At 48.7% G+C, this 11,265-nt stretch overlaps 1 pseudogene; it reads left to right on the forward strand.

Moving 5' to 3' along the window:
- The first annotated feature begins 2,689 nt into the window (after positions 1–2,689).
- Positions 2,690–2,830, forward strand: LOC142484963 (U1 spliceosomal RNA; annotated as a pseudogene).
- Positions 2,831–11,265: the final 8,435 nt, after the last annotated feature.

Genomic DNA, 11,265 nt, shown 5'->3' on the forward strand with positions numbered 1-11,265 from the left:
GCCTGCCTGTGTGTGCGTGTGTATGTATGTGTGTATGAGTGCCTGCGTGTGTGTGTTTTTTTTACTTACCTGCAGCCCGTGGCAGCCCGTGGAGGGAGGTGGGGGGAAGAGTAGCGGGTCCCTCCGCTCAAGCCACGCCCCCCCCCTCCCTGTCAATCCTCCCGCTCCGGCCCCCCACGTCATGGCCGCGCCCCCTCACGTCATGGCCGCACCCCCCCCCCCCGACCCGTTTGGCCACGCCCCCCGCTACTACTGAAGTTTCCTGTAGACCGCAGATCGCGGTACAGCGAGTTGCACGCGCCGCCGGCAAGCAAGCCAGCCGTGCGGACGCGTGCAACGGGACCTTAGCCTAAGGCTTATTAGAGACATGATTTGGCACTGTAACAAAGGGAAGCAAGCTTTAGGTTTGGTTAACATCGATTTTGAGAAGGCATATGACCGCCTCTCTCATGGGTTTTTGTTTAAGGTTTTAGAGAAGCTGGGGATTCCAGTGGAGGTTGTAGATTGGATAAAATGCTTGTACAGGGATATATTTAGTAGAGCCCTAGTTAATGGGTTTTTGTCAGAAAGGATACAGGTAAAGTCAGGGGTGAGGCAAGGTTGTCCGCTGTCACCTTTGGCCTTTATATGCGCAATAGAACCGCTTTTGCAGAGCATCAGAAGTGACAAAGTGATAAGAGGCGTAGAAATACCTGGGAGTGGGGGGAGAAATATAAAAGTTTTAGGATACATGGACGTTCTGACTCTGGTATGTACTAATCAAATGGCCCTTAAAAGAGCTCAGTTACATGTGGAAATCTTCTGCCAGGCTTCAGGTTTTAAAGTAAATTGGAGTAAAAGCAGCTGCAAGGCTTTTGGGGCCTGGCAGGAACTGGATAAAAGTGGGATTCCAGAAGAAGAAAAACAGATAAAATTATTAGGGGTGTTGTTTGATGAGGATCTTAGAGGAGAGGCAAACTGGGAAATGATAGGGGGAAAAATTAGCAGAAAAATCCAGTTTTGGACATTAAGAAAATTATCTTTAGAAGGGAATATATTGGTGACGAAAGCGGTACTTGTGCCAATTTTACTTTACATGGGAATGGTTTTCCCTGCCACAGCAAAGTGGATCAGGAAGATTACAAGGTTCCTGTTTATGTTTTTTTGGGGGTCAAAAGAGGAAAAATTGGTGAGACAAATTGTATGTAAGGAGAAGGTGAAAGGTGGCAAAGGAGCTCCAAGGATGGAGGTGATTTTGGGGGCAAAGTACATCCAAGTTTGTATAAAGTTGATTAATGGGGAAGAAACAAAAGCTGCCTGCATGGGGAGATATGCTGCGGGGGGATGCTGAGGAAACTAGGGTTGTGTAATACAGACCTGAGGAGGCCGTTTTGTTTTGAGACACCAGAAAATTACAGGGTAATAGAGGAATTTATTAGGGAGTTTGATTTGGTTGGGGTAGAAAGATCACTATGGGATGATCAAAGAAAATTACAAGAGTGATTATAGAAAGAGATGAGTATGAAAGTGTTGGGTGGTTGGTTGAAAAGCATTTAAAAATAATGTGGAAGAATGTAAATCACAAGGGGCTGACAAACACTCAGAAGGACGTGACTTGGATGGCAGTGCCCAGCTGCCTGCCCGTAAGGGAATTCCAGAGGAAAAGACATCTAGCAGAGTCAGAAATATGCCCTAGAGAAGGGTGTGGAGGAGTAGAGGATGTGGTCCATCTGTTCTGGAATTGTAGCTTTGTCAGAAGGGTATGGAAGTGTCAGGGGAAGCTGATAAAAGAGCTGTTAGGGATCAGAACCCTAGAATTCAATATGATGATGTATGGGTTGTGTGAGGTGGAGGGGGAGAGGAGGAGCGTGTTGTGGAAGATAATAAACTGTATACAAGAAGTGGTGTGGGATGTAAGGAATGTGTTAATATATAATAGAGAAGAGATTGGAGTGAATGTGTGTGTGAGAGTTGTTCTGAGCAAAATGTATACATATTATCTGTTGGATGTGAAGCAGTTGGGGGAAAATGAAGGAAGAGAATTATGGAAACCAAAATTTGGAATAAAATGGTTAAAAATGTATAAAAGGGTGGGGAGAGGAGAGATTATCTGGGTTTTCCTTATAGGGATAGGAAAATGTATTATTGTTTGTGCAAAATGTATAGAAAAATATAGAGGGAAAAAAAGAGGTGAAAATGTTGATGTGTTAATAGATTGAGAAATTGAGGGGTGTTTTGGGAGTTAAAGGGAGTGTGGTGAGAGTGTATGGGTGGGGGGGGGGGCATATGCTCTTACCAAAGGGAGAGAGAAAGAAAGCTTCCCGGAAAGGGGGGAAAGTAATTGTGAGGAGCAATAATGTGCTACGAGGGTCCGTTTGGTGGAGTATCGGAGAGAAGGGGCCGGTGCTCCCCTCTGGTGGGAGACCGTCGGAGGAAGAGCATATGGGGAGTGTGAGAGCTGGAAAGAGGGAGAATGTGTTGGATGAGGGAAAACAGGACAGGTGTTTGTCCCTGCATAGGGTGCTAGTTAATGAGGGGAAAGAGTTTTTCTATATTATAAAATGTATTTGAATGTTGAAATATGAAATGTACTGTATTAACAAAATGTATGGGTTGTTGTAATGAAAGGGGGGTTTGTTATTTTCCGAAAAGTAACTCTGTAAATAAATATGTATGAATAAAAACATTTAATAGGAACGAAAAAAAAAAAAAACGATCCTGCAGGTGGCTCTCCCAGGGTGAGGCTTGCTCATTGCACTTGGAGCTAGCTGACCTCTGCGATTTCCCCACATGTGGGAAACTCAACCGCACAATTTCTGGTAGTGGGGGACTGCGTGCGCGCTCTCCCCTGTTTTTCGACTGTTAGAAAAAACAGAAACAAAAATCAACAACAACAACCACCACCCACAGCACAGGTGTTTGTTCAGACAAGCTGCTATTGCCACTGCTTGGGCTTTGGGCCTGGTCAATAACTGTGGCATAAAAGGAGCACCCACCCACCTACCAACTAGCCAGGTAGCAACATCTCAAACAGGGAGAAATTACAATTAGCCACCTGCGCAGACATTTAGGAATAAATTCAGGTGGATTGGGAAATAGGGAAACACATATAATTCATGAAAAAAACATTCTAAACAAAAAGGGCCAAGAACTGTATAATATGAGTTGCAGCAGCAGCAGCAAAAATGTATCTGCTGAGCGGTGCAAAAAAAACGATCTATCTATCTATCTATCTATCTATCTATCTATCTATCTATCTATCTATCTATCTCTATCTCTATCCAGGGAGCAGCAGACAGTGTCAGCTTGCTTCTATGTGTAGCCCTCTTTCCCCCCCCCCCAAGTGAGATTGGGGTGGGTAGGTGTATCTGACTACTTCTCAGTGTGGTGCGGTACCTGTTTGGCAACCAGGAGAGCTGAGCTTCCGCCACGGGGAACCTGGGGTATGTACTTACACTCGGTGCAGCGCCTCCACTGATGAGGGTTCCCAACGGGGTGGGAGTGTGCCCTCACCAGAACAACCATACAGTAAATACACACTGTGTGAATAAACAGTATTTACTGAGCATGACTTGTAACTTCAATAACACTCTCTTTGCATAACATCAAACAATATATGAATAACAGTGCATCACTCTGAATGCATACCATCCCCTCACCCACATGTCCATCATCACATTCCCCTCAGTCTCTTGAGTGTCCACAACAGTAAAGAAAGTGTGTGTGAGGGATAGCGCTTCCCTGTGTTGGGGCCCGGTGGTGCACTTAATGTAAACTACCTCCCTGACCAGTCCTGGTCAGGAAAATCCTTGGACTCAGCAACACCGCACAGTGATCCCACGGCGTGCTGCGCTGCTCTCTGCAGGAATGGATGCACACGTTGACTCCACAGGGAAAAGAATTTCTGACTAGACTTACACACACCTAAGGGCAGGGTCCCTATCTAAGGGGCCTTCCCTAAGAACTTACCCACTAACATAGTGGGGAGTGGGACCTACCTGGGACCTGGGGGTAACCTGGCCTAGTGTAAGAGCCTTGCTCCTTACACACTTCCTCCCCCTTCCTGATCCCAGCTCCAACTGACAACGTGGTCCCCGCAACATTGTATCCTTCCTCCACAGGAGAAGCTGCAAAACCCTATTTGCTGGCTGGCTGCACGTGATGTGGGTGAAAGGGCAATCCCCAGAGGCTGCTGGGAATTGTAGTCCACTCAGGACCGCTGTAGCTTTGGGACCGTGTGTGCTATCTTTACTGCGCATGCGCGATCCTGTAATGGCTACCGCAGTGGTAAGGGAGCTAGGGGGAAGCCTGCTACACTCTCCCCCTGGTGAAAAATCCAACGTCCCCGCTTGGGGAACGACGTCACTCAACATACGTGTATACAATAAAAATGCAGGGCATGATATGTACAACTTATCACACTTGACTCTAAACAATAGGGTACAGTTCAGTTCACATAAGATAACCGAGGCCAGCTGAGTGTTAGCTGCTTGCTGAGACCAATTGTGGGGTGCCCCTAACTGATAATGTGGGGGTACCTCACTTTGACTTTTGTGAGCCTCCGCCTGGGTAATCTCTTGGAAATCATGCTCTGGGGTAACAGTCATTGGTTCCGAACTACTTCCTCCCCCTAGGGAGGGGATTGGTAACCGTGGTCACAGCACTCCACACAACCAACGCTTGAAAAAGTAAAAAACTTTATTTAAATGCTACAGTGAGCATACAAGCACCACTCTGACGCGTTTCGTCTATAGAAAGACTTTTTCTCTTTGAAAAAGTCTTTCTATAGACGAAACGCGTCAGAGTGGTGCTTGTATGCTCACTGTAGCATTTAAATAAAGTTTTTTACTTTTTCAAGCGTTGGTTGTGTGGAGTGCTGTGACCACGGTTACCAATCCCCTCCCTACTTACGTCACTTCCGGATAGGAGCACGCCGACACCACGAGGAAGCAAGATGGCCACCGGAGCATTCTGAGCAGCTTGCAGACCGGGTATCGTGAGTAACGAACTATACATTTAAAGCCATTATTCTATCAGGCAGTTTTGAGGCTAAACGGCACCGGTTTTTGATTTACCTCGGGGTCTTTTCTTTGAAGAGGCTCCGCTGTATCTCTAAGGATTGACCAGCCCACTGCCTGTTTCATCATTGCTTTTCCTCCATCAATACTATAGAAGTCATTATTTTAGTGGTGTCAGCTCCAAAATATATTGGAAGATTGCAGACTCTGTACCTTTCTGTGGTTTGGAGACTCGGTACTCCAAGGGTTAATACCCATATGTTCCTGCTACTTCCTCCCCCTGGTGGAAGGAATAGCACAGTGTCTCTTGGCCAGACCTTTACCTGGCCATCTGCGGCATGGATGCGGTAAGCCAGGAGGTCTTGACCTTTTCCTCGGTCCACCACATGGTGAATGAAACGCTCCATGTCGCGCTTAGCGGAGGCAAATTTCACTGGATCACTAACAACACAGTCCTTGTCCCTAAGTACCTGGGAGGCTTGCACTGGGAAGCGAGCAATTAGCAATGTCTCTGTACTCAAAGTCTCTGTTACATCCTGCAGGGGGTAAAGGGTTGATACCTAAACACTGCGGTGATTCATGGTGGCCAACAGGTCCTCAGGGATGCTGTCAGTTCCCACCTCGGCTGTCTTGGGACCTGTCCCCGGCACTTCTGGGGCAGTCCACTCACTGTCTTTAAACTCTGGAGCATTGGATCACAGTCCTGGGACCATTTGGGTTGGAGCGCACGGGCTCACACTCAGTTCAGTCACAGTAATACTTATAGCAGCACTGGACATCATGATGGGGCTGTCTTTCCTCTTCACCTGGACGATAGGCGGTGGGTACTGGTCCACTCGCACCACTGGACAGCGGTCTTCTAAGGGGGACACCTCCGTCAGGACGGGATGCCGAGTGGAGCCAATCGTCCTGGTGGCCAGACTTAAGGAGCTACCGTGCTCCGCGGTTACCTGGAAGCTCACACCCGACACACCTGGGGCAGTCAACTCACCCTTGTCGTCGTAAGGTACTGATCCCAAGCCTAGGACCGATGGTACCATCGTAGTAGGCCGGACTGGCAGTGGTAGGGCACACGGCCCCACAGCAGGCGAGGCAAATGGCTCTTTGTCCTCAGCTTCACTTGTCATCTGTGGTTCCGGCATTTGAACCGAATCTGGAACCGCGGTTAGGGCGCATGGGCCCTCAGTAGTTGAGGTTGGTTGGTTAGCCGCATCTTCCTCTGCGGGTTCTGTACAACAGAGCAGCACTGGTTTTAGGAACTGTGCCTCGCAGCAGGCACACTTGGGTCCCCAGCTCAATTCGCCATCTGGAAAATCACACTTGAGGCATAGGCACCTGACGTACCTTTTACCTTCCACTTTCACAACCTGAACCCCTTGTGGTCGCTGATAGGGATCAAAGTTCATACCACCAGAGAGATTAAGGTCTTTCTGTAAGCACGGGCACAAAAGAAATGTCACATACAGTCCCTCTGCTGGCCAAACACCATACAACTGCGGATGTGGTTCGCTGCATCCTGTACTGTCCTTAGTGGAGACAGCAGTTACTGATTGAGACTCACTGTGCTGGCTCCCCCTGGTGGACTCCAGAGGAGGAGCACCTTCTTTCAAGGAGTGGTTCTGACTCTGCGCTGAGCCACTCACAGCGCAGGGGCGGGGCTCTGTTTTTCACGCCAGATCCGGACAATATTCTGCAACAATTTCTTGTACAGTCCTGGTGCTCGCCCGACTTGGAGGGATCCGCCATCTTAGGTGTGACTCACTGCTTGAGGGATCCTCCATTTTAATCACAGTCTCATCAATTACACTATGACTCTCTGCATAGATAGGGGGGTAGCCTTCTGGTTTCCCTGGCATTTCAGGGTAGATAACAGGACACCATACTTTAGTGAGGGTTCCATGGAGCAATATTTTGGATGGGCCTCCTTCTCTTATTAAAACTTGTTCGGCCCTCACCAACACTGAGCACCACACTCCGTCTGCATCTACGCAGCAGCCTAAGACTTTTGCACCCCATAAGCCTGGGTACTGACCCAATATTAAGCAAATATCACAGGAGGGAGAGTCAGCAGGAACTCGTCCTATAGCAAGGGTTTGCGAGGGCGGGACTTGCCCCTTTAATGCCCATTCGTACACTTCTTGGCAGGATGGCAAAGATAATGAGAACAACATAATTTATACTGAATTCGAGCACCCCTGGTCTGGATCTCAGCAGCGCCTCCAAATGTAGCCCTCTTTCCCCCCCCTAAGTGATATTGGGGTGGGTAGGTGTATCTGACTACTTCTCAGTGTGGTGCGGTACCTGTTTGGCAACCATGAGAGCTGAGCTTCTGCCACGGGGATCCTGGGGTATGTACTTACACTCGGTGCAGCGCCTCCACTGATGAGGGATCCTAACGGGGTGGGAGTGTGCCCTCACCAGAACAACCATACAGTAAATACACACCGTGTGAATAAACAGTATTTACTGAGCATGACTTGTAAGATGATGGAAAAAAGTGTAAATAGCGCTAGTGTAAACCGTATGTGACACAAACAATATACAACAAATAGTATTATTAAAACCTGTGATACTGAGATGTTAAGGTAGTCCTTGAGCAGCCTGAGAGGTTGATCCGGTATCTCCTAACCAGATATAGAGTCTGTGTGGATGAAAACCTCCTATGGCGCTGAGGGAAGAATGGACACTGATTCTCTTGCTGCAGATCTTTTCTTTGAGCTGAAAAACCTCAGAAGAAGGAAGACAAAAGAGAAGGCAAAAAACACCGCAATAGTGTATTACCAGGGATATGCTAGTGTGTACAAATTAAGAGCAATTTATTAAAACATAACAATTGAGACATAAACATATATCACATTTGGACAATTAATAGATTAATCGGATATAAAACTTCCAAGCGCTTGTGCTATGGAAGATGTGCTGCTCCGCCTTGGTAAAATTAGACTTGTAACTTCACTCTCTTTGCATAACATCAAACAATATATGAATAACAGTGCATCACTCTGAATGCATACCATCCCCTCACCCACATGTCCATCATCACATTCCCCTCAGTCTCTTGAGTGTCCACAACAGTAAAGAAAGTGTGTGTGAGGGATAGCGCTTCCCTGTGTTGGGGCCCGGTGGTGCACTTAATGTATACTACCTCCCTGACCAGTCCTGGTCAGGAAAATCCTTGGACTCAGCAACACCGCACAGTGATCCCACGGCGTGCTGCGCTGCTCTCTGCAGGAATGGATGCACATGCTGACTCCACAGGGAAAAGAATCTCCAGCCGGAATGAACCTTGAACACAGTCTCTGATACACGTTGTACTGACAGTCAGGTACTGTCAGACAGAAATCCTCTTGCTCTCTAAATATGGTGAAGGAGTCCCTGTCCTAAGGCCGACCCTATACCACACAGCATCCTCTGGTGTCATAGGGGACTAACTGGGCCCTGGGGTATGCCTCTACCCTAGTCCCTGCATGCAGAAGAACTCTCCCTGTAGCTTCTGTCTGATCCCAGACTCTGGCAGCTCACCACATGCAACTGCCACTGGTGATATAACACACACTGAATGACTAGAAAGCAACCCCCCTTCTTCCTATGAGGGGCCTCTCACGGACACAGCCAAATAACTGCTGTGGCTGCACTACAAAGCCACTCTGTATATTCTAGTCAGAGCACACACCACGGCAGCTGTGCCACTGACTAGACTTACACACACCTAAGGGCAGGGTCCCTATCTAAGGGGTCTTCCCTAAGAACTTACCCACTAACCTAGTTGGGAGTGGGACCTACCTGGGACCTGGGGGTAACCTGGCCTAGTGTAAGAGCCTTGCTCCTTACACACTTCCTCCCCCTTCCTGATCCCAGCTCCAACTGACAACGTGGTCCCCGCAACATTGTATCCTTCCTCCACAGGAGAAGCTGCAAAACCCTATTTGCTGGCTGGCTGCACGTGATGTGGGTGAAAGGGCAATCCCCAGAGGCTGCTGGGAATTGTAGTCCACTCAGGACCTCTGTAGCATTGGGACCGCGTGCGCTATCTTTACTGTGCACGCGCGATCCTGTAATGGCTACCGCGGTGGTAAGGGAGCTAGGGGGAAGCCTGCTACACATATTTATGCAAATGCCAGGTAAGCAGCCATGCTGGTAAGGGGCAAAGGGACAAGTGTGCCAGCAGGACAGGGCACCTCTTCAGCAGCAGCACCAGCAGCAGCAGCAGCAGCAGCAGGTGTCAGTGGAGGTCAGAAAAAGAGAGTGCCAGCAGGTAGGGAAGATGAAGAAAGCCACCCCAGAAATATGGTGTCCCCCTGTCTGTCTGTCTCTCCGCCAGCTGAAATGACAGAGCTGAGCGGTGTTCAAAGTGATTGCTTCTTCCTTTTAAAACCAAGAAGAAGTACCTTGCGGCGAAGCTTGGCTTCTCTGGGTGCTTGTTGGATGGACGGGGGAGGGGCTTTGCTTCTAGGGAGGGGATGTCTTGGATCTATGTTGTTTGACAAATATTCGCTGCTGCTGCTGCTGCTGCTGCTGCTGCTGCACAAATGTTTGCATGGAATTGCCTAAGCGGATCCTTGCTGCAGGTGCTGGCTCAGATACTAGGCCTCAGCTACTGTGGTGGTTGCCGCTGCTGGCTGCTGCCGCTGCACCAATGACCAGGCTGCTCTCTCCACAAGGGTGACACTTGTCCTGGGACAGGGCTAGTTGCCCCCCAGCGCTATTCCAACTCATACTTACCTGGCAGGGGAGTTTTAAGCCATGAGCCTGCAGGGGGCGCCGCTGGAGAAAGCCTAAGCTTAGAGCTCGGGAGGCGGAGCCGTGAGAAGTATCTATTTTTTTGGGTGAAAGATCTTAAGAAGAAGAAGGATGGAGAATAGGACGCAATTCATCATGAATACGATAAGATTCATACTGAAAGAAGGACGCAGAGGCCTGAGACTGGAGGAGCTGTGGCTGACTATATTGGTGGGTACGTTAAAAATAAGGAAAGAACAAGTGTACTGTATCCAGGAGTTCCAGAGGCGAGGTTTCTATGATGTTACTCTTGAAACAAGCGTGGATTGCGTGAATTGTATGGAAAAAGCCAGAATGGACAAGGGTGAGGACTGCATGCAAGGAATTGAGCTGGTGCCGTGCTTTGCGAAGGGAGAAATCCCCATAACTGTTCATATGTACAACCCGTACACACCGCCAGAGTATGTAAAAATGTTCCTGTCTAGGTATTGCGAATCTGTAAAGGGAGGGGAGAGGCTGAATAACTTTTTTGGCATTTATACTGGTAAAACCAGGTATTGGTGCAAGTTAAGAACAAGTGCAGATGGAATTGGGGGAGTCATGCACCCTCCAGGGAATTTTAACATTGGTGAGAATCGGGGGTTCTTGTTTTACCGAGACCAGCCGAGATACTGCAGGTTTTGTTTTAGCTTTGGGCATACACAGGAGATATGTGAAAAAAAGGATATAGCAGTGTGCCGTAAATGCAAAAAAGAGGGCCACCATACAGCGGCGTGCGAGGAGCCAACCTGTTGCGATTTGTGCGGGGACACAGGGCCAGACACTGTATGAAAAAAAGATCTTATGCCCGGGCTGTTGGAAGATTGGAAGTGTGTGAGCAAAGTGCTGGCTTTGCTTCTGCAGAATCTCCTTATGACAAGGAACATGGAAGTGAGCGTATGGAGAAAACGCCCGTTGTCCCAGCTGTTCTAGGTGTGGTCCCTGACGAGCAGACAAGGCGGGGAGCACCTGAAGCTGAGGGGGTGGAGGCCAGAACGGAGGAGGAGGAGGAGAAAGAGGAGGCGGAGCTGCCTGATACAGACTTGCCTGATACAGACCTGCCTGATACAGACTTGCCTGATACAGACCTGCCTGACACAGACCTGCCTGACACAGACCTGCCTGACACAGACCTGCCTGATACACACCTGCCTGATACAGACTTGCCTGATACAGACTGATACAGACCTGCCTGATACAGACTTGCCTGATACAGACCTGCCTGATACAGACTTGCCTGATACAGACTCTGATGTGATGCTGGCAGAAGGAGAGGAGCCTCTCATGGCGGAGACTCTTGAGGTAGCAGATAAGGAGGAGGAGCTGCGCCAAACAGAGGAGGAGGAGGAAGGAATAATGGACGTACTGGATGCTGGAGAGAAAGAAGAACGCCGAGGAAAATGAAAGAAGAAGGAGGAAAGAAGCACCCCTTCAAAAGTGAGGTGCCACGAAGGGGCTCTGCCGGGTACTGCCAGCGAGACATCTTGCAGCAGCAGAGAGGAGGAGTACT

The sequence above is a fragment of the Ascaphus truei genome, unplaced genomic scaffold (genome assembly GCF_040206685.1).
Source record: "Ascaphus truei isolate aAscTru1 unplaced genomic scaffold, aAscTru1.hap1 HAP1_SCAFFOLD_483, whole genome shotgun sequence".
In the NCBI taxonomy this organism is placed as follows: domain Eukaryota; kingdom Metazoa; phylum Chordata; class Amphibia; order Anura; family Ascaphidae; genus Ascaphus; species Ascaphus truei.